This window comes from Peromyscus californicus, unplaced genomic scaffold (genome assembly GCF_007827085.1).
Source record: "Peromyscus californicus insignis strain IS unplaced genomic scaffold, ASM782708v3 Scaffold_8__1_contigs__length_139910024, whole genome shotgun sequence".
In the NCBI taxonomy this organism is placed as follows: domain Eukaryota; kingdom Metazoa; phylum Chordata; class Mammalia; order Rodentia; family Cricetidae; genus Peromyscus; species Peromyscus californicus.
This window is the reverse complement of record NW_026294606.1, coordinates 45586726-45612079: the sequence shown is the minus strand read 5'-3', so window position 1 is coordinate 45612079 and position 25354 is coordinate 45586726. Positions and strand designations below refer to the sequence as shown.

The 25354-nt window shown below is 37.7% G+C and overlaps 1 protein-coding gene and 1 pseudogene across 2 annotated transcripts in view; one reads left to right on the top strand and one right to left on the bottom strand.

Moving 5' to 3' along the window:
- Sugct (succinyl-CoA:glutarate-CoA transferase) overlaps nucleotides 1-25354 on the bottom strand; it is a 735919-nt gene that overhangs the window by 389699 nt on the left and 320866 nt on the right. The gene's annotated exons all lie outside the window — the stretch shown is intronic.
- Nucleotides 1141-1891, top strand: LOC128103656 (60S ribosomal protein L8-like; annotated as a pseudogene).

Genomic DNA, 25354 nt, shown 5'->3' with positions numbered 1-25354 from the left:
CTAGAATTTCTGCTTCTCATTCATAAAGCATTCTGTCTTGCTAAATTGCACCCTTCTAGACTTGGTACTTCTTCCCTTTGCTTATTTATTACAGCATGTATAATTGTTCTGGGGAAGCATCCTTCCCAAGATGAGTTCTTATTTGTGCATTACCACTATATTGCAGCCCTAGCCTTTGTTGCTACACACTGGACAGTGGTGACATTTGGTTTAAAACCTATTGCCTCAGGCCTGGAGAGATAGCTCCTGAGTTAAGAGTGTCTGTTGCTCTGGCAGTGGACTCACAATGAACAATTCAAGGTCTCCTGCAACTCCAGCTCCAGGAGATCCCACACCTTCTTCCAGCCTCTGTAGGTACCTGCACTCATGTGCACAAACCCACATGCACACACATGCACGCGCGCGCACACACACACACACACACACACACACAATTAAAATAAGACAAACAAAATCATATTGTCTCCACTACTCACTATAGCCATTCAGTGAACTATCAACACATGAATGGACAAAGAATATGTGATATATATATATATATATATATATATATATATATATCTCATATAAAAATATATTATATGTTTGTGTGTGAGTTTTATTCCATTATAAAAATGAAATTATGTTATCTGCATGAAAATTGACACTAATGGTGGCCATCATACTAAGCAAAAAAAAAAGAAAGAAAGAAAGAAAAAGCTAGATTGAGGAAGACAAATATTGCCTTTTTTCTCTTATATGTGAAGCTTTTGTACACACACGTACACATATATGGACACACATAGACGTACACACAACATGACAGGCAAAGGGGAGCTATAAGAAAAGGAATGTGTGTAGTGAGAAAACAGAAGAAAGGAGAGGGTATAGATCAAATTACATAGTACACAGGAATGAAAATATCTTAATAAAATCTATACTATTTATATTTTTGGTTGTGAGCCTACTATCAGAACTTATATGGTGATATGTTTAGGTAATACTGTGTTTAATCTAAAAGTACATGTGAATCTGAAGCAGTAAAATAGTTTTAGTTATAGCTTTATATAAACCTTTAAAGAAAAAATCTATCACTATTTATAATGAATATACATTAATAAACTTTATTTTAAAAAATGTAAAACCCCCTCTTTTTCAGCCATGCTTGCCTGTTCTGTGTTCCAAGCACACGTGAAATACCCTAAGGGCGCCGCAGGCATGCGTGCTGTGGACTTCTCTGAGTAGCATGGCTATATTAAGAGCATCATAAAGGACATCATTCATGACCCTGGTCATGGCGCTCCCCTCTTGAAAGTGGTCTTTCGTAATCCCTACCTATTTAAGAAACAGACAGAACTGTTCTGTTCATCGCTGCAGAGAGAATCCACACTGGACAGTTGTGTACTGCAGCAAGAAGGCCCAGCTGAATATTGGCAAAGTTTTGCCTGTGGGCACCATGCCAGAGGGTAGGTACTACTATCATGTGTTGTCTGGAGGAGAAGCCTGGGGACAAGGGCAAGCTGGCATGACCCTCCCTAAACTATGCCACAGTCATCTCTCACAACCTGGAGACCAAGGGGACCGGAGTAAAGCTGCCTTCGGCATCCAAGAAGGTCATTTCCTTGGCCAGCAGAGCTGTTGTTGGTATAGTGGTTGATGGGGGGCAGAACTGACAACCTACCTTAAAGGCTGGCTGGGCCTACCACAAGACAAGGCAAAGAGGAACTGCGGGCCATGTATACGGGATGTGGCCATGAATCCTGTGGAGAATCCACTTGGAAGTGGTAACCACCTCAGTGGCAAATCCTCCACTACACGAAGAGATGCCCCTGCTGCGCACAAAGTGAGTGCCATTGCTGCCCATCAGACTGGGAGACTACATGGAACCAGAACTGTACAGGAGGAGAAATAGAACTCAGAAGCTAATAAAGTATGTCCTTCGGCTGAAAGAAAGAAAGGAAGTGAGAAAGAAGGGAATGGATGGGGAAGGGGAAGGGGAAAGGAAAAAGAAAGGAATAAGAGGAGAAAAGGGAAGGGAAAAGGAAAGGAAAAGAAGGGAAAGAAGGAAAAGGAAAGGGAAGGGAAGGGGAGGGAAGGGAAGGAAAGGAAAGAAGGAAGGAAGCAGGACCTTACTATCTTCAATTTTCCTCCCTCCAATACATCAGTAAAATTAAATCAAATCTATTTAACTATCCCCTTCTCCAGGCCCACAAACTGCTTTTCCAGGAAAGGCACACATTCCTGATTGGCTGTCATATCCTCAGAACTAAGCATATGGTTAGCAAGCAAACCCAGGATCTTTGTATTCTAAGCAAGGATGGAAAGACAGAACAGAAGGGAGTAAAGAAACTAAGAAAGGAGAAAAAGTAACCTTTGAACACACATAAATATTCTACAGCAAAGCAGAAATTCTAGCCTAGATTCAAAACTATGCATTAGCTGTCATTCTGCTTGGCCCCTAGCAGCACAGCTCAGTGAGGAGTGGGATGCAGCTGAGCGCCAGTCTCAGAAACTTGATGAGACAGCTGCAAACCAGCATCTCAGAGCTGCATTCCTGTTTGTGCACCAGGCACCAGAAAGACTATCTGCCTCTATTATAGCTAGTCCTCATACCATCCTGATGAGTATTACACTCCTCACAGTTGAGGACGCCAGGGTTTTGAGTGCTCAGCTAGTGACACGAACTCTTCTCCTATGTGGCCATCTTTCAAAATAATTAATAGTGACAAAAATGTGCTTCTTTGGCTTCTTTCACTGTGAGAGTTAAGAGAAAATTATACAAAGAATGTGGTAGAGTGGTCCAGCTGTCAGGGCAGCTACCCATGCCAGTGGAGTGCTTTCTCCTAGTTCTATGACTATGGATTGAATCAAAGCTCTCAGTCGATTTTTATTTTCTTTCTGTTTTTGTTTTGTGAGCTCAATTTATAGTGTGAATATTAATGATAATTCAAACTGTAGCCTATGGCTCCACCTTTAAGCCATCAGCAATAGAATTATTATACATTCCCAGGACTGCAAAGAAAAATTCTGCATTGAATTAATTGCCTACACCTGGCCATTCCTGCCTTCTTTTTAGCTGTTTGGTTATCAACCCTGGAACTTCAGAATGTCTGCCTCTTCAGCAACAAATCTGAACTAATTCATTAGCTTGCATTTTGAAGATTAAAACATGGAAGCATTATCAGGGTTCAAATTCAAGTTAGCATTCTAGGCCAAGGCTCATCTTAGAGCAGAGTGTGGACATGTCTGGAAGATAGTAACAATCACTGATCACTAACATTTACTGAGACAAGGTCAGCTGTTTACACTCTCTGCACCCCAAACTATCTTAAGAATGTTTTAGGAAAAGTATAATAGCTATAAATTATTTACAACAGGATATGATAAATAACCAACAAATGACATTTATTTGGCAGTAATTCCACTTACAATAAAAACAAATACAACAATAAAGTTTCAGATCAACATTGAAATGTTAGTGATTTCGACAGTAGCCCAATCTATTAAGCCTTATCTGTCAGGTATCATATGATCACAAAAGTTTAAGTTTCTGGAACATTTAAAATATATTTTTATCTTTATTTTTTGTTGTTGTTTGTTATCATTTGTTTATGCCTTTTTCTATAAAACATCTTGGTACTGAGGCCTCTAGGGATTTAGTGATGACTAGACTGAGAAATCCCACTTGGTCTTCATTATGCTTGGAGCTCCACCATAGGGAAGAATGGGGCAGAGAGTCATGCTGAGCAGGAAACAATAAATCAGGCTTTTACCAGGCCAACAACTAGGACACTTAGAGAGAATTTAAGAGGTACCAACAAACACTGCTGTGGAGAGGCCAAAGAGCTTAAAGCTTCTTTTTCATCTCATCTCAAGAGCTAAGTGGAAGGTCAAAGCCTCAGCTCTTACAAGTGATGAGAGTGTGCGTGCTGACCTTGCGTTGAGTCACAGTTGGATGAAGCCTGCATGTCTCTACCATGTGAATTCATAGCTAAATGAGGCCTGTGCACCTCTATCCACATCCTGCTGACTTCAGAATGTTTAACAACAGTGTGAAGCCAAAGAATTGTTGTCTTTTCCCTCATTGCCTGAAAGGATTTTTAAAGTACTCAAAGATAATTTTTCCCTTTTTTTTTTTCATAGTTCTCCTTATCAAAGGGCAAAGTCTCTGTGAATTGACAAGTACATAGGCGGCGCTGTTGAACCTGGAAAATTCTTTCCTTGAAACAGTGTGCACCATCTCAAGCTCTTAGACTCTTTGTGCTGCAGGTTCTTCTGCATACATCCCACAGCCTTGAGGGAAGGGGTTTAATAAAGATATCAGTTTAATGCTGAATTTTCTAAAATCTCTCACTCTCTGTCCAAATGTGGGTCTCTTTACTAATTAACATCTTCTGCAAGAGGAAGTTTCTCTGATGAGGGTTGAGTGATATAGTGATCTATGGATATAGCAATGTGTCATTTGGAGTCAGATACCTGCGTAAGATCTACACAAGTTCAAGACAGACAAAAATTCTAGCATGAGGGAGGGAGGGTGGGCACAGGCAAGAAGCTACTTCCAGTTAATCCCTTTTGGGAGAAGGAAAAGAAGAGAATTTTCTTCAACAGAGGAGTAGTTGGCCAGTACAAATCTGACTTCACACTCCCCACTCCTTTCTTTGGTTTTGGAGTTGGAGTTGTTATTGTTGTACTGAGAGAGAGAGAGAGAGAGAGAGAGAGAGAGAGAGAGAGAGAGAGAGAGAGAGAGAGAGAGAGAGAGAGAGAGAGAACATAAAGTTTGGTGAATAGGGGAGAGGGCTACAGTATTCAAGAAATAGGAAATATGTGATCAAAGCATATTGTATGAAAATGTTTTTAGCTGGGCGGTGATGGTGCACACCTTTAATCCCAGCACTTGGGAGGCAGAGACAGGCAGATCTCTGTGAGTTCGAGGCCAGCCTGGTCTTCAAAGTGAGTTCCAGGAAAGGCTCAAAGCTGCACAGAGAAACCCTGTCTCGAAAAACCAAAAAATAAATAAATAAATAAATAAAATGTTTTTAAAATAAAAAAGAAAAGAACAGAGTCTGTGACAAATATAAAATTAAGGCCCTCTTGCTTTTATATTAATTTATTATTATTATTATTATTATTATTATTATTATTATTATTACTGAGTAGGAGGTGTATATGTGGTACTCTGAAGAAACCTTTGTCAAGCTCATTCTTTCCTTTTACCTGTAAGTGAGCTGCAGGGCTCAAACTTAGGTCATCAGGCTTATGCTACAAGAACAGAACTTGGGTCGTCAGGCTTACAGGACAAGTGCTTTATGTGCTGAGGCATCTCATCAGCCCTATGTCATTCTTTTTTTAACATAGGACAGAAAATATTTTATCAATGTGTACTAAATCATTTGATAATATATTAGAAAAGTAAATGAACATGATGATATGAAAAGTTAATAAATGTCAACAAAAAATGACATAGAAAAGCAGTTCTTTCCTTCCCCTCCATTCAGGTCTCCCTAGTCCTGCAACTACTGGCCTTAGAACTCTTCTTCTCAGACTGTCTCCTCTCCTTTGGCAAACCCCAGCCTGCTTCCTACCAAGGACCCTGTAGCAACTACAATGGGCCTAAACTAAGTAAGTTAACGTATATTCTTCCTTCTTCCTCTATTCCAGGTTCCCTATTCTTGCAAATATCATGATCTACATCAGACAATACTCTCGTACTTCCCCCATCCTTTGAAGACTCACAGTACCCCAGCTCTGCTTCCTACCAAGGACTTGTAGCAACTACATGTGGTACAGAACCAAGCAGGCCAAGCTGTGTTCTCATTCCCCTCCTCTTCCAATCCAGTTGTCCACACCACATCCAACTTGCAGATTGCCTGAATTCCACATCCTGTGCCTAGCTACAATGCAGTAAATGCCCCAAACCCTTGTTTACCTGCACCCTCCTCCCATCTCCAGACTTAAAGATAGTTGCTCATTGACTGCATAAGCTCTATTTGATCAGTCCTGTCTGCACTTTTCTCCAGGCCCCAAGCTCACTCTAATCCTATTCCCTCTAAACCAGCCCAGCCTAATCAGCCCTGCTGACCCTAGACTACCCTTATCACATCAAACACTCAGGTCTAGCCTTAAGGACACAACATATGCTGAGGTGTAATCTAGTAACTTTGTTGAACCAAGGTCACATGCACCCTCCTAGTGTCCAGACCTATCTATGATTATACATCTGTGTGAGGTTCAATTGCAATTCCCTGGAAACACATCTACCCAAATGATCCCTCAAACCTAAGCCTTGCTGATACATCATGAATGCTGCTCTATTCCCAAGTCAGTCTAGAAACACATATGAGACACACCAACAAAAAAATAAGGCTACATGCCCAGGTCACATTAAAAAAAATACAATATAAAAGGACAAGACAGCATATCTCCCCCAAAGTCTAATGTTCTATAGAAATGTTCTCCAATAAGAGTAACCTATATCAATCCCAGGACACAGAAATATTAAAAGAAAAAACAGATATTTCATGAAAGATTTCAAGGACTTTAATGAAGACACAATGAAATAGCTCAATACAATTAAATGATGAACTCAAAGAGAATAAATGCCTGAGGGATGCCCAAGAAAACAAAAGCATAGACTGAGTGAAATGCCAAATACAATCTAGGATTATAAAATCAAATTCAATGCAAAGAACATTGAAGACAACTTAAACTGAAATGAAGATGGAAATGAAAAACTCAATAACCCAATTTAAAAACTCAGGAGTGGGAGAAGCTTACCAGCAGAATGGATCAAGCAGAAGATAGAATATCAGGGCTCAAAGATGAGTCAGAGGTTTTATACCACACAATATCAATGATTATGAAAATTTAACAAATAAACAGAAGAGAAATGTTCAGGAACTGGGGGATATCATAAAATGACCAAATCTTCAAATTATAGGCACGGATGAAGGAGAAGGATACCAGGTCAATGGAAAGGTTACGTCATCAAGAAGAAAATTTTCCAAAACTAAGGAAAGGCACCCATACAGATACAAGCAACACACAAAACAACAAATAGAGAAGACCAGAAAAGAAACCCCCCATGGCATATCATAGTTAAAATAAGAAATATACAGAAAAAAAGAAAGGATACTGAAAGCTACAAGAGAAAAAAACATAAGCAACATATAAAGGAAAACCCATCATAATAACAACTGATTTCTCAATGGGAATTTTTAAGCCTGTAGAGTCTGGATCAATGTTCTTATAGTTCTCAAAGAACACAGATGCCAACCTAGAACAATGTATCCCAAAAACTATCTGTCATATATGACAGAGAAAGAAAAACTGTCCATAATACAGACAAGTTAAAGAAATCATGTATATCCAAATAAGCCACACAGAAGTTATACTTCATATTGAAGAGAGTTAGAATCAGCATAGCCATGAGATTGTAGAAAGAAAACAAGTGTTGTTAAAATTACTGAAACACAAGTACAACTGAGAACACAAACAGCAAAAAGAAAAATAATAAAATAACTGTAATCAACATATGCTTTCAATAATAATTTAAAATATTAACGCCTTCAACACTCAAACAAAAGACACAAGCTAGTTTACTGGATTAAGAAACAAAACCTAACAAAAATAAAAACAGAAAGTGCATGCAAGCAACTTCCAAAAAATTTGTGAGTTGACAGAAACAGCCAGCTGCCTGGACAGTCACCTGAGGTTTCTCCACAGTGTTGGGGCATCATCTTCAGCCTATAGGCTTAGCATATCTGACAGACTCATTTGTGAAGTAGGATGTACACAAGGTCGACAGTTCAACCTCACATTGGGTGAGAGCAGTCCATGTACCAGAAACACCTGAATTCCACTAGTGTCATGTCATGATTCAGGATTTTAAATTCTGGAAATTGTTGTTGATTTTTTAATTCAGCTGTCCATTCTTGGCTGTGTATATATGGCTTCATCTTAACATCCTGTTCTTCTCCACATCCCTCTGTCAAATGCCAGTTTACTATTGCGAGGCGTGAGCTTAGTTACTCTTCAAGAATAACTGTTTCAGCTGCTGTTCCATTGCACATCAGAAGCCATCGGCCCACTGCCTATTCAGCTGCCTTCGAAGAAAAGGGCACTGTACCTTTTCCAAATTGCGAAGGCCACTTCAGGGATGGTGCCATATTGTCCTGGCCTCAGAAGATGCCTTTTGATAAAGCCATAATATTATTTCCTTCTTGGGTCTCTGAGGGAGTTGAAGATTAGTTAGTTATAGTTGAAGGTTAGTTAGTTATAGTTGAAGATTAATTAGGATAGAAAGTGAATTAGATACATTTTGGACTTAACAAAATAGGATAGATAATGAAATTATTTTCTCTGAATTTGTCAAATACAAATGGACTAGACATTGTTTAGACATTTATTACTTGTATATATTGTATATAGTCATTGTACTTTTGTATATAGTTTTTCTTTTGTTAGTTATAACCTTTTTCTTTTTTTTCCTTTTCATTAAAATAGAAAAGGGGAAAAAAAAAAAAAAAAAAAAAAAAAAAAAAAAAAAAAGAAACAACACAAATGGGGGGGGGGGCGTTGGGGGGAAGGTGAGGGGGACGGGAGGGGGGAGAACAAGGGAATCCGTGACCAATATGTAGAACTGAATTGTATTGCAAAATAAATTAAAATAAATTAAAAAAAAAAATATCAACTTAAAAAAAAAAAAAAAAAAAAAGAAACAAAACCTACCTTCGTTTTCTACCAGAAACTCAACTTTACATACATACACCTTAAAGAGAAAAGACTTGGAAAAGTACTTCAAGCAAATAGGAACTCAGAGCAAACATGTTATCCCAATATTTTAAAAAAATATATTAGTTTTCAGACAAAAACAAATCAAAAAGAAAAAGGACATTTCACTTTAATGAAGAGAATGAATAACCAAAATACCTTACTATCTTAAACACACATATATATACCAAGCTTTGCAGTACTCAATTTCATATAACACAAACTTCTGGAATTAAAGACACAAGTTAACACTAAACACATTAATAGTAAGTGATTTCAGCACTGTACTTTCTCCAAAAGATAGGTCATCTAGACAAAAAATAAACAGAGAACCATCAGGATTAAATTACATCATACATCAAATGGACCTGACATGTATCTACAGAATATTCTACTCAAATCTCAGGGAATGTACACTCTACTCAGCGGCCCATGGAAGGGTTTCTAAAATAGACCTCACTGTGGAACACACACACACACACACACACACACACACACACACACACACACACAACTTAACAAATGTAATAAAACTTAAAATCAAGAGCAAACAAATCTCTACTAAGTACACAAACTCATGAAGATTAAACAACTTATTATTGAATGACAAATGGGTGAGAGAAGAAATCAAGACAGAAGCAAAAGAGTCTTGGAACTAAATAAAAATGAAAACACAACACACCAGAACATCCATGCACATTAAAAGCATTCCTATGAAAGAAATTTATAGCTTTAAGTGCCTACATTAAAAAATCAGAAAGAGCACAAATAAATGACTTAATGATGTAACTCAAGAATTTAGAAAAACAAGAATAAAACAAACCCAAATCTAGTAGATGGCAAGAAATAATAAAAATCAGACCAAAAAAATTAATGAAATAGAAACACAGAAGATGATACTAAGAATTGAAGAATCCAATACGCCTGTTTTTTGAGAAGATAAACAAGATCCACAAACCCACAGCCCATTTACTGAAAAGAAAAACAGAGATGGCCCAAATTAAGAGATTCAAAAAGGAGGAGAGATACGTTAAAAGCACCAAAGAAACTCAGAGTGTTATAGTGAAGTACTTTAAAAACCTTCACTCCATTATGTTGAAAATCTTAAAGAAATGGTCAGGTTTCTAGATTCATCCAAACCATCAAAAGTAAACCAGAGGGAGACCAAAAACCTATAAAATAGACCAATAAAAATAGGGAGGTTGAAACACTAATAAAAAGCTTTGCAAACACAGGCCATGACCAGAAGGATTCATACCAGAATTCTACCAGAATTCTGCCAGGAACTATAGCTAATGGGAAGAGAGAGAGAGAGAGAGAGAGAGAGAGAGAGAGAGAGAGAGAGAGAGAGAGAACTTCAAAACTACTCCATTGACATGAAGTAAAGACATCAGAAAAAGAAAACTAAAGACCAATATCCTTGATGAATAGAGACATAAAAATATTCAGTAAAACACCTGATACATATAAAAGAGACCATCTACCATAATCAAGTTGGCTTTATCCCTTACATGCAGGATAGTTCAATATATTTAGGTCAATCAATATAATAAATCATATAATTGGACTTAAAGACAATAATCACATGATAATCTCAATAGATTAAGAAAAAGCCTTTGACAAAATCCAACATGCTTTCATGATCAAAGTCCTAGAGATAGAAAAACTGAAGCAAACATACAATATAATAACAGCTATATATGAGAGACCCAAAGACAACATCATCCTAAACTTATTTGGAACCACAGAAGATCCCATATAGCCTGAGCAAAAGAAAAGAAAATGCTGAAAGAATTACTATTTCAGATTTCAAGATACATTACAGAGCCATAGTAATAAGAACAGTATGTTACTGTCACAAAAACAGACATAGACTAGCAGAATAAAACAGAAGACACAAACATATGAACTTGTAACCATAGCCATCTGATATTTAACAAATATTTCAAAAGCATTCACTGGAAAAATATAAAACCATTAACAAATGGTGCTGGAAAACAATATGTCCACATGTAGAAAAATAAAATTAGTATCTACCACCTAGCATGAGTGTTAACTCCAAATGGATCAAAAACTTCAGTGTGAAACTTAAAAATCTTTAATAGATAGAAAACATAGGCAGTCTCATTTATTAATTCTTGCTCTCAGTGTCTGTGCTAATGGTGTTATATTTAGGAAGTGGTCTCCTGTGCCAAATCATTCAAGGATACTTCCTACTTTCTCTTCTATCAGGTTCGGTATAACAGGATTTATGATGAGGTTTTCGTTCCACTTGGACTTGAGTTTTGTGCATGGCAATAGATATGGTTCTATTTGTAATCTTTTACATATTGACATCCAGTTATGCCAGCACCATTTGTTGAAGATGCTTTCTTTTCCCATTGTACAGTTTTGGCTTCTTTGTCAAAAATCAGGTGTTCATTGGTGTGTGGATTAATGTCAAGGTCTTCAATTTGATTCCATTGGTTGACATGTTAGGTTTTATGTCAATACCAATGGGACCTCCTGAAACTGAGAAGTGTCTATAAAGCAAAGGACATGGTAAATAAGACAAAACGACAGCCTACAGAATGGGAAAAGATCTTCACCAACCCCACATCTGACAGAAGGCTGATCTCCAAAATATATAAAGAATTCAAGAAACTAGACATCAAAATACTAACAATCCAATTAAAAAATGGGCTACAGAGCTAAACAGAGAATTCTCAACAGAAGAATCTCAAATGACCAGAAGACATTTAAGGAATGACTCAGCAACCTTAATCATCAAGGAAATGCAAATCAAAATGACTCTGAGATACCATCTTACACCTGTCAGAATGGCTAAGATCAAAAACAATGATGACAGCTTATGCTGGCGAGGATATTAGAGCAAGGGGAACACTCCTCCACTGTTGGTGGGAATGCAAACTTGTACAGCTACTTTGGAAATCAGTATGATGACTTCTCAGAAAATTGGGACTCAATCTACCTCAAGACCCAATGATATCACTCTTGGGCATATACCCAAGGAATGCTTAATTATATCACAAGGACACTTACTTGCTCAGCTATGTTCATAGCAGCATTATTTGTAATAGCCAGAACCTGGAAACAACCTAGATGCCCTTCAACCGAAGAATGGACAAGAAAATGTGGTACATATACACAATGGAATACTACTCAGCAGTAAAAAACAATGACACCATAAAATTTGCAGGCAAAAGAATGGGACTAGAAAATACCATCCCTACCATCCCGAGTAAGGTAACCCAGACTCAGAAGGACAAACATGGTATATACTTACTCATAAGTGGATACTAGATATAAAGCAAAGGATAACCAGACTACAACCCACAGCTCCAGAGAAGCTAGCTAACAAGGAGGACCCTAAGAGGGACACATGGTTTGCCCTGGGAAGGGGAAAGAGATGAGATCTCCATGAGTAAATTGGGAGCGATGGGGGGGAGGAAATGGAGGGTAGGAGATGGGGGATGAGAACATGAGGGAATGGGATGGTTGAGCTGAAACAGGGATGGAGTGGGAGAGCAATGATAGAGATACCATGATAAAAGGAAACATCATGGGGATAGGGAGAAACCTGGTACTAGGGAAGTTCTCAGGAATTCACAAGGATGACCCCAGCTTAGACTAATAACAATAGTGGAGAGGGTGCCTGAACTGGCTTACCCCAGTAATCACATCATTAAATACCCTAACTGTCATCATAGAGCCTTCATCCAGTAACTGATGGGAGAAGATACAAAGATCCACAGCCAAGCACCAGGCTGAGCTCCAAAAGTCCAGTCAAAGAGAGAGAAGAGGGATTCTATGAGCAAGGGGCATCCAGATCATGATGGGGAAACCTACAAAGACAACCAAACCACGCTAGTGAGAACTCATGAACTTTAAACCAACAGCTGTGGAGCCTCCATGGGACTGACCTAGGCCCTCTGCATAAGCAAAACAGTTGTGTAGCTTGATCTGCTTAAAAGGCCTCCTGGCAGTAGGATCAGGATCCATCCCTGGTGCATGAGCTAGCTTTTTGGAGCCCATTACCTATGGGGGGGGGAACACCTTGTACAGCCTTGATGCGGGGAGAGGGGCATGGACCTGCCTCAATTGAATGTACCAGGCTCTGCTGACTCCCCAAGAGAGGCCTTTTCTTGTTGGAAGAGGGAATGGGGGGTGGGCTGGAGGAAAAGGCTGGGGGGGAATGGGAGGAGGGAAGAGAGGGAGATCTGTGGTAGGTATATAAAATGAATTAAAAATTTCTTAATTAAAATATGATCTTTGAAAAACAAACAAAAAACACAGGCAATACCCTATAGGTTATAAGTGTAGGAAAGGGCTTTCTGAATAAGACATGCTACAGCTAGCAAATGGAATCAACCGTAATACCCTTCAAGAGATGAATGGAAAATAAAAATGTGGTATATATACACAATGGAATGCTATTCAGTTATACAGAAAAAATGAAAACATGAAATTTTCAAGTAAAAGGATGCAATAGAGAAGTTCATATTGAGTAAGTGAACCCAGACCCAGAAAAAAAAAGCTACATGTTCTCTTTTATTTGTAGTTTCTAGCTACAAAACTTAAGATGTGAAAATATAACCTGGAAAAATTACAGCAACCAGGAGAGTAAAGGGTTGGAAAGAGTAAAGAGTAAAGGAGAGTTAAAACCTTTGGCTTGGAGGGTACACTAAAGAGGAAAATACCAAGACAGAGGTGCTAATGAAGGTATAATTGGGAAGATGCAAGTATTTAATTAGGGAAGAGGAATGGAAGTCAATAGAGAAGGAAAGGGTGGGAGGAATAAATAACACTAAGGATATTTGAGAAGTCATAAGGAATCATATAAATTTATATTTACCTAAAATTAACTATAATACATATAAGTATATGTATATACAAATGTATACAGTTTAAATGAAATTATGCCACTTGAGATAATAATGCTCCCCACAAGAGCCATGGACTATCTAAAAAAAAAACTCCAGTATCAGGTATGAGAACTCCCCCTATGAATTGTTGCCAGAAGAGCCCAAGAAGCTCCCAAAAGAATACAGAGTATTGCTCTTGCCCCTAGATTGCCTCTTAGATATTGAAGATAAACCCCTATTGCTGAAGATACCATGTACTTCAGACCTGAAGGAATCAAGGTAGATCTGACCCCAAAGCTTCTTCCTTCAGAACTATTTTTCATAATACTATTTATGCATATACATAATAAAATATACATCTGAATACTTTGCATTATGAAATGGCTCCAAGACTATGAGGGTTATGAAGTAGAATATTATGGTTTGAATGAGATGATGCCTCAGGAGTCTCAGGCATTTGAAAACTTAGTCCTCATTGGTGACACTGAAGAGGTTTAGGAGATATGGTCTTATTGGAAGAAGTATATCTGTGGAGGTAGGCTTTGAGAGTTTAAAGATTCACATAATTCCCAATTTGCTCTTTGCTTCTTGCTCGGAGTTTAAGATGTGATTTATTAGCCACCATGCTTGATGCTAGCTGCCAAGCTTCCCAGCCATAACAGACTTTTATCTTTCTGGAACCATAAGCCATATAAGCCCGTACTTCTATAAGTTTTCTTGGTCATGTTTTACCACAACAACAGAAAAGTAACTGATACAGCTGGTATGTCTGTTTGTAGGACAAGGTCTCAAGAGCCCGGGCTACTTGGAACTCACAATCATCCTGTCTCATCCTCCTGAATATTAATACTATTCATTTTTCTTCTACCAGTGATCCTGATCCTACTGCCAGGGGGCCCCTTAAGCAGATCAAGCTACACAACTGTCTTGCTTATGCAGAGGGCCTAGGCCAGTCCCATGGAGGCTCCATAGCTGTTGGTCTAAAGTTCATGAGTTCTCACTAGCATGGTTTGATTGTCTCTGTAGGTTTCCCCATCATGATCTGGATGCCCCTTGCTCATAGAATCCCTCTTCTCTCTTTGACTGGACTCCTGGAGCTCAGCCTGGTGCTTGGCTGTGGATCTCTGCATCTTCTCCCATCAGTGACTGGATGAAGGCTCTAGGATGACAGTTAGCATATTCAATGATGTGATTACTGGGGTGAGCCAGTTCAGGCACCCTCTCCACTATTGTTAGCAGTCTAAGCTGGGGTCATCCTTGTGAATTCCTGGGAACTTAGACAGATTAAGATTTTTGTGCTTAAGATTCTGGCTTTTGTGTTGTTTTGAGAGATAATAGCCCCTAGTTCATAAGCTTGTTATGAGAAATTAAATGAACATATTGTGGGCATTTAGAATAGTATGGAGTACTAGTTAAGTGCATTTTAGTAATAAACATATACAACTAAACTAACATTATGGGGAGAAAATTATTACCAGGGAAGGGACAGATATTGCAATGGGAATTTTAGAAATAAAATTTTGATAGAGAATTGCATTCTTTAGACAAATCTGAATAAACCTAAACCAAACCAGTGAGGCTCTACAAGATCCAGGCTAGAGTCTCCAGCTCAGTAACTATAAACATGCTTGTGACACTTCTATAACCCACAGAGAAACAGCTGGAATTTGTTGGTCAGTGTTTCTACCATAAACAGAATCATGGGTTTAATATTTCCTATAATTTCTTCAGACCTTATTTCCTCTTGGGAATTTTTCTCTCTATATTACCATGAATTTTGGTTAAAGTTATCTTCTTTCTCTTTAGCATTCGCTAGCTCTCTCCATCATCTGCATGTTGATTTGCAGGCCACACAAAAGATGGAGTGAGCACATATACAAAGAACCCAGACAAAGCCTTCTTTCTCGGTGTCACTCAGAACTCCCCATGTAATTTTCCCTTAAACACATTGAGAAAAGAGCTTGAGTAGCCAACATGTCTTAAGACTCACACTAGTTGTCAGTACATCAACAATTCTAATTTACACTCACTATCACTCACAGTTCACAAATGAACTGTTTCACAGAGCTTTTAAATGCAGTATGGATCATGTATCACTGGCCTGTCTAGCATTGCTGCATCTGCTTGTGAACTCCAACAGCATTCTGCAAATCTGACTCCAGAAGGCTGATAGAGACACATTGTCTTGGTACTGTGACCTGAAAGGTTGCCTACCCATACTAGAAAATAAACTGGTTTAATTGAGACACCCTTATGAAGAGCTTATAAAGCATTGTAAAGTTACTGGAGAAAAGTTATTTAATTAGCAAAAAATGGAAACAACTATAACTTTATTATGTGAAAATAATTTGGGTTTATGTATATTCTTTAGCATTTTTAATGAACCTATACTTTTAAAATTAAAAATAGTATATAATATTTTGTGATCACTTTACCTTTGGCAATCCTATATGTAGGTCAAATAAAGTTACCTATCATATCATTTGAATTGCTTCAAGAATATCCATTGGAGTGAATATAAAGAGGGATAAATAACACAAAAGACCTTTCAAAAATGTTTCATGGAAACCTACTACTATAATCTTCCTAACACACATACACATTTTTTAAAGTTAAAATGAAGCTATTCTCTGAGAGAAACAATGCCTCTCCTAGACACCAGAGACTAACAAATAAAAAAAGCCCAGTCAGGAACGGTTTCTTTTTGGAGTGTTGGCCGGTGAGGTTCCATAAAGACTCAATCAGTACAGGCTATTGCCAATGCTCTTGGTTGCTTCCCATAACTTGACAGTAAGGCCCTATTGCTCAACACACCACGTATTTGAATTGTAAACACGAGGAAATTGAGGCTGGCAACAAAAGAAACATAATCTCTTCTATCTTTCTTTTTTTTTTCTGACTATCTTTCATAGTGAAAGAAGGTGCTATGCAATCTGCTGGCAGGGAAAAGTAATCATCAACTATACTCAGCTGTGAATCAGTAAGATACAATAATAATTGGCCTGGAAAGATATGTCTGTGAGTGTAACAGTGACATGAATGTCATTGGATTAACCAACCACTTTCTGATTGGATTTAAGTTCAGCCCCACAAGATGAAACCTGTACCTCCCACTATTGTCTAACCAGGAAACTATGGCTACACAGGTCATAGGCCTTAGGGAAGAACTTACTACTAATATTTTGCTAAATGGACATATTATCAAACTGACTCCTAATGATTTATTATTATAGCCATAGACTAGCAAATTTCTCAGCTCCCATCACAAATGCTTTCATTTGCAGCAATGATGGCCAATATGGGGAGTCACAGTTATTCAAAGAACAAAAAATAAATTGCAAATTACTCAGCTCTAAATAGACTCCCCCTTTCCAAGGCTCAAGAATCATTGCAGAAGAGGTAGCAGAAAAAGTCTAAGAGCCAGAGGAAGTGAATGACTAACACTGTCTTCCTGACATAGCTGGGCAGATGTACATAAAAACTCACAACAGTTGTGACATCATACACAAGGCCAAATCTCAGTTTAGATAGCTGAAAATAGCCCATTTCTTGGTTTCTGAATATATTAACAAGCTACGGGACCATAAAATAGTATGTTAAAGGCATGAAATGAACATAGACCAGTGGGAAGGAAAAGAACCCAGAAACAAATTGACACCTCTGCAGTGAATTTGCCTTAAACAAGAGTACTGTGGACACAAATGGAGAGGAATTTCTTCAATAAATGTTTATGAAGACTCTACATTCACATGCAAAAGGAAAAATGAGTTAAATCACACTATATGTGAACTCATCATATATCCAGAGTAAAACTTAAAGAAACCATATAAATACTGTAAATAAAGATAGAGACAGTTTTACTTAATAGTAGTCTGCGCATTAGTAGTTTGAATATAACTTCCAAAGCAAAGGCAACAAAAACAAAGATGGAAAAATGAGGTAACACCCAATTAAAGGGCCTCTGCTACTCAACAGAGTGGAAACACAACCCAAAAAGCAGGATAAAATGTATACAAGCCATAAGTCTAAAATGTCCCAAATGTGTAAGGAATGATACCACTCAATATCAAAATAAATACACAGACCAATTAAAAATCTGATTAAAGCATACTACCCATATAATATTAAAATATATATTATAGTATTATCACATTAGGTTGGTCATGTATATGGAATCTAATTATGAAAAACAAAAAGAGGAAAATGTTGCCCAAGGCAAAAAGTTTCAGTTATACAAAATTAACCTGTAACTCAAGCAACAACATAACTATAATTAATAGTATCACACTATTAAAAATATTCAAAAGTAGCTGCTGTGGGATAATGCTTTTGTACACTGGTTTAATAAAACACTGATTGGCCAGTAGTCAGGCAGGAAGTATAGGAGAATTCTGGAAAGAAGAAGGCTGAGTCAGGAGATGGCAGCCCGCCGTCCAGGGAGCAGCATGTAATGGCACACAGGTAAAGCTATGGAACACGTGGCATCATATAGATTAACAGAAATGGGCTGAGTTTAAATTTAAGAACTAGTCAGTGATAGGCCTGAGCTAATGGCCAAGCAGTTTTAATTAATATAAGCTTCTGGGTGATTACTTGATAAGCGGCTGCAGGGTCTGTGGGGTTGGGCAGGACTGGAGAAAACTTCAGCTACAAGTGGCTACTTTTGTATTATCTCCACAAAAGCAGAAATTATGTGAAATGTAAATATATGTTAGTTTGATGTGTTGTGTCATATATATGTGACACATATATATACATATATATATACATATATATATAAAATCAAATTGTGCCATAAATACATGCATTTTGGGTCAAATATACTTCAATTTTTAATATTAGTCACAGTTCTTTAAGTAGACTAGCCAAGTTTTGTCTCTTCTGTGTACTGGTTTCATGATGTAACACTCAGTCCATCATCAATGAAAAGGATGCAATAACAACCTTAACTCTTTGAAGGTTTTTGGAAGGCTAAATGAGACACAACTGCTTATTACACACTGGTGTTAATAATTAGGTATTGTTGCTGCCATTGTTAGACTTCTCAACCTAAGTCCTTTTTGTCTATACTGATCTAGTTTAACTACTAATAATTAAGCCACATTTATCAGAGTGCATATCCACAATGCCTCAGCTATAATCTAAACTCAACTGTATGGAGATGCAGAGCTATTGCCATAGAACACACACTGCAGCCCCTTTTTAATTTTCCTTTTTCATGTCCCTGTTTTTAATATATCTGTTCTGAATTCAATTTGAACTTATTACAGAAAGGAAATTTTCAAATGAAGTATGAAAACAGCCCATGCTTTACAAATTTGCCCATTTTCTCGTCTGTGCTTTCCATGCATGAAGAGTCTCAGGAAAGAGAACACTTTTGTTACTACACTTAATACAATATCATAAACATGGTGGGGAGAGACTTAGGCTAGAAATGCTAATCATGATTCATTGTGTCCCAAAGGTGAAAAGAATCCTCCAGGAATTCCCCCCATCCTTGGAAACAAACATTGGGCTTGTCTCCCTTTCATTTGCCCAGACAGTGCTGGACAAGTGATGCCTGGGAAGCAACTCACCCACAACGAAATCTTTTTCCCCCTTCTCCTTATGTTTTCCTGAAGTACTGGGCATGGGACCAGGGCTTTGTGCTTGTGAGGCAAGCACTCTATCACTGAGCAGCACCCCATCCTAGAAATACTTAAATGAAGACTCCATCTTCCTAGTCCTTCTGCTCTTTCTCCGTCCTCTCTTACTATGCCTTTCTCATGTTCTAAGAATCCACTCAGGTGAGAAACCACACTGTAAGTGTGAGATGACAATTGCTCACACTCATCTAGTAACCTGTGCTTCTGTACTTGCTGAATCCTGATGAGCCTGAAGGAGCCCAGCGTCACTTCCTTCCCCATACCAGCCCTTCTTTGTAACAACAGCCAAAACTTCCCACCAAATCTTCTTTTCCATAAGATAAACATCCTTTTCCTGATTGCTCCACATGACATCTACAAAAATTTAAATAATCTATGTTTGATTTACCAGCCAATAAAAAATATTTTATTCAAAGAAATAAGGCAAAAACAAATCTTCGCCAGGAAGCATGTACAACCTAACTAGTCCTTTAAAAATGGCAAATCCAAAGACTTTGAGGCCTTGCCTCAAACAAGCAACAATAGAAATTCTTGAAAACAATCTATTAATAAATAACAAGGAATAGATTTGTCAACTTGGTTATAATGAAAGACACCATTGTCTAATGATATACAAATCAAATGTTTTTAATAACCATAAATTTTACCTAGCACAATTTTAACCCCACCATTCAGGAGACAGAAACAAGTAGATATATCTGAGTTTAAGGCCAGTCTGGTCTACATAAAGAGTTTCAGGCAAACCAGAGCTACATAGTGAGACCCTGTCTCAAAAATAAACAAAAAAATAAAAATTTCAAATGACAAAAAGTAATAAAAATTCTTAATATACTATGAAGCAGTCATACAACAAGGCAGTCTGTGACTAATTTATAGTAAGCATATAGCCATACATACCTTATATCATATGCACACAAAACAAATTTAAGCAAATTCAAAAACATAATTTACTACATGTATATATTTACAAACTTCTAAAACATTTTGAAGATGCAATGTTTGTAAGATCTTTTGTCCTCAATGATTTTCGAAGTCTTTGAGGGAGTGAGAGAGAGAGAGAGACCACAGAGACACAGATGATTAAAGTCATCTTGTGGTTTAACAGAGTGTATGGGGAACCCCACTGGTTGCTAGCACTAAGGCAGGAAGCAAGCTGGGCTCTTCGCTCTTGTAGTGTTATGCCAGGACAGCCTAACATTTGATAGCTGACATTTTTATGGGACAGGCTATGTGCCAAGCACTGTTTTAAGTGCTTTTTCATAGATATCACATTTAATCCTCACAATAATCTTATGGAATACATCCTACTAGCATCTCATTTTATAGACAAGCAGCCTGAAACTCAGGGAGATGTGAGTGATTTGCCAAGGTCATGTATATACAAAAACAGAGTAAGCAACCAGACGGTGCACTAAAACCCGCACTCTTCGATCCACCACAGGTACGCACATCAAAAGAGGAAGACAGTGAAATGTGTGCATGGATGGATGGCTAATCTGTCAGCATAGGAACTGCTTGCCTTCACCCAGGTGGAACCTGGAAAAGGAAAGTGAGTTGAGCACCTTCCTGCTCTGCTGCTCTAGAATCACAGCAGCAGCCTGCGACAGACTCATTCTTTTGGGCCTTTGAGGAAGATAAGGAATTTGTTATGGGTGCTTGAAAAAGTCATCCTAAGACTCAAAACAATACTCAACAGAGTAACAGCTTAATTCATATTTGTTGAGTGAAAGTTAAAGTACCCCTTTCATGTTTACAAAAGTAAATAGTAAGAATTAGTAACCAATACTGCTTCCTTAAAGGTACCTAATATTAATCCAATTTCATTGCTTTAAATAGGTTTTAAGTAGAAATATGAGAGGAACCCCACAGGAAAATGCCTGGATTTCATGAGAGCTACTGCCAAGGCCATCCAAGATATGTTTGTGGATCACATAAATGTGGCCCCTCAGGTGGTGCCTGGAGAGCTATTCCCCTCATTGGTAGCAAAGCTGGTTTCTACTACAAAACTTTAATGGAGACTTGCTGATGTCATCTTGGTGAACACTGTATGAAACAGAAGCAGATAGAAAAAGCAATCTTGTTAAAAAAAAAAAAAAACACCTGACGTCATTTTAAATGGAATAATAAAAAATGTATTTAAGGCCTCAAATAATAAACACATAAGAAAAAACAAGAATCAACTTAAGAAGAAAATAGAAATATTTTGTGGTTAAGATTTTATATAAGTCAACATAACACAGAGCATGAGTGACACTAACAAAATTATTGTACTCAAAGCAAATGAGTGACCACCACATTGCTGCAACCCTGCCAGACCCCGCCAGTACCATACAGTAGTGCTTATTGTATGGCAGCCACTTTATAGTGTCCCTTTAATTCTCTCCACATTTTTAGAGCTTGGAATTATTACTATTATGCCCAATTTATAGGGAGAATAAAATCTAAAACACCTATAACTTAACTACTATAATGTCTTAATAGGACAGAACAACTGTTGAAATTTCAAGTTTTATTCAAGCTTAAGCTTACCTTAAGCACAACTCTATTTCTGCTCCCTTGTCCTCAGAGACCAACAGCTGTAAAGGCTGTAATTGCCTCATTCAGTGCCCTCTGATCAACTTGGATTCCACTGAAAGTTCAGATAGCACCCTCCTCCCATTTCAGATCCCTATGTGCTTTTATTTGTGGTTTAGACTCCACTTTAGAGGCAACCCTCAGCCTCTGGGAGGTAGGATGATGGATAAATGTCCCCGGTTCCTATTCTCTGGGGCCATGAATCTGAAATACATTCCACACCATTCTCAGTGTCTGCAACATAGCTGAGCTACACTATTACAATGCCAGCCTGCCCATCAAAGCAAGAGTATGTCCTGCCACACCTCCCTACTCATTCCTGTTCTTTGCCATCAACCCCCTGATAAATAGTTTTATCCATGACCATAGGATGGTTTGGATTTTAGGCAAACTCAAATTAAGATAATACCTTCTGCTGCTTCTGAATCATTGTGACATATTTAACTAAGTACAGGTAATTAAGTAACTACTTAAATTATTTTAATGTATTTTACATTCTTCAGCATGTCATAAGTAGCTCTGGCATTGGTTAAAGACTCTATTTTAATGAGTTAAACTGGAGCTGGGCTTGGGGAATGGGGAGAAGCCAGTGTGATTCTCTCCAGGCCACCTACAAAACTTGCCAGTAACTGGGAAAGACAGTGAATATCTAAAGGCAAATTAATGGGAGAGGAATGTGAGTTGTGGATTCTGAGTTTAATCACTGCAGCTCAAATAAAACTTGGGCCCTGACCACCCCAGTAGCTACCCATTGATTCCTAAGCACTAAATTATAAAGCTGTCTCATACTCAAGAATATTGAGACTAAGTTCCTGAAGTCATTTTCTTTCTGGATATGCCCAGAGGAGGCCACTGGCACTTAGAAACAAATCAAACTGGACAGCAAACTTGGAAGCCAAATTTTCCACTCTTGGCTAAGTGGTTAAATATGCCTGAGTCTTGTAATTGCACTTACAGCTCATGGTGCCCCTGGACTATCTTCAGGAGTGCTTTAAGAGTGGACAGTGGTTGTTGATGTGTTAGTGAGGCCCGTGTATTGCTATCTTGTAGAAGGAGCAATTCGCACTGACAAGCTCTTGGTAGGGTAAAGCATGGAGGCTACTTGAAAGAATAATGTAGTCTTATTTTCTATTTTGTTGTGGTGAGAAACAGTTTTAATCAAGTGTCATATTGAGCTGCTGCTGTTGTGCAGCTGAAGTAACATGTTTAGTAAAAATAAGGTAGCACACAGTTATTGACAGTTCTCAAATATACAGCTTTTGCTTGTGAGTATTGCTTTAAATGCTTCATATGGTTGCTGTTAAAATGGGTATGTAAGTTTTATTGAATAATACCATAAACAACCACAAGAAGCATGCACGAATTGTTAATAGATTCTGCTACTTAATGGCAGAAGTGCTTGGTGGACTGTGTTTCATCAAAATATCCCCATTTCCCACTAAAGAATGAAAAGTTCTGTAGCACACATATGAAAGATGGGTTCCTTTGTCTCTTACCAAGTTGGATTTCCCTTCTTGTGTGTGTGTGTGTGTGTGTGTGTGTGTGTGTGTGTGTGTGTGTGTGTGTGATTCTCAATCTAGTTGAGAAAACAACAACTGAAAACAAAATTTTGATCTAAAATTTTAGCCATTCTTCTGGAGTAACAGAGAAGTTAATTATGTCACATGAAGTCAAAGAACATGAATTATTGACAACGGGAATCTCCATAAATAGTATTAATTTCTGACCTTTAGTCTTTGTGTTCTCTGTTTTTTCTTTCTTTATGTTTTTGACCGTTCCTAACCATAAGCTTAAAATAGGGTTGCTGGTATACTTACTAGGTAGAGCAGAGCCCAAAGCTCTCAGTTTGTTTTTCTTGCTGCTTTTGTCATTTTAGTTATTTCTAATATAATGTTGTTTAATATTTTTAAATATGGTTTATTATGGGACAGTGATATAGCTCAGCAGGTAAAGGTGCTAGATGACCTGAATGCAATACCCAGGACCAACATAGTAAAAAGAAAGAGCCATCTCCCCCAATCTCCTCTGACCTCCACAGATGCACCATGGCACATGTGAAGTCCTGCCCCTCAAATACATGTAATGGGAAAATTTTAATGGGCTATTTTAATGCAAATGGATACAGTCTCATGCATTTTGCTAATTTTATCAATTTAAAAACTACTAACATAGCCATTTTAAAAATCCAGAAAACAGAATATAGGGATGTAAAAACAAAAACTACATATTATGCTATCCAGGAAGAGCCAAGTTAAAATTTAGCATCTTTTGTGTTTTTGCTTTCTATCATCATCACCTAGTACCCATGGTAAGCTGGCTTCAGGACTCCTGATGATACCAGATGCCTTGAATGTCCAAATCCCTTATGCAAATGGTATTTGTATGCATACAAATAGGTATACAACCTCCTGTGCATTTTAAATCCTCTGGCAATTACTTGTTACATGCATGCAATGTAAATAGTAGTGGTAGCATATTGGGGATAATCATGACAAAAGGAAGCATATTTAATGTGGGTCAGAAGGATTTCTAATGTTTCTGGTTGGAGTTTACTGAATGAACACAGAGATATGTAGGGCCAATTGTAACCTGTAAGTTTGCCTTTAAAAATTAATATTAGATAATAACATTTCCCACACAATTACAAATTCCTTTTTATAATTTATTTAGTTTTACTTTATGTGCATTGGTGTTTTGCTTGAACATATGTCTGTGTGAGAGTGTCGGGTCCCCTGGAACTGGAGTTACAGACAGTTGTGAGCTACCATATGGATGCTGGGAACTGAACCCAGGTCCTCTGGAAGAGCAGACAGTGCTCTTAACCACTGAGCCATCTTTCCAGACCCCAGTTACAAGTTCTTAACAAACTTTATTTTCAGTGAGAGTATAAATATCATATCACATTGTTTATTTCCAGGATTGTGGTAAACTTTTATGTTTTTTGTAGCATATGTTTCCTTTTGTCATTATAAATTTCTTTACCTTTATATTTCTAAAGAATTTCAGTATCAAGGATAAAAAATCTGAAATAGGGTGATCATGTCATTAAGGATGACACCTTAGACGCTATGAACCCTTTGACCATTTACTTTCTCCCTATGGGGTATGAATCAATTTGTCTCATATGCATTCAGTGATACAAATCATTATTTAGTTGCTAAATACTTGAGTGATGAAAAAGAAAAACTTATTTCAGTCATTGTAGCGTCTATGTTTTATTTCCAGTGAGAATGACTTCTTGTCCAGCATGAGTTTGACATTAGGACACCAGTTTTTGTGAGTCATTTCTTCAGTTAATCACTGTAGTTTTTTCCAATTTTTTTGAGATTTTTCAGGTAAGTCAATCACCTTATTTGAAACCAGCTACACTTTCTGTAATTCTTATCCAAACTATCTCTGCAGGCTAAAATTTCACTTGGGCTTTAGCATTAGAATCATTAATACATAGTACAACTGGGATTGTAAGCTTCAGTACTTTAGAAAAATAGGCTATTCTTAAAACCACCTTAATTATTTTAATTA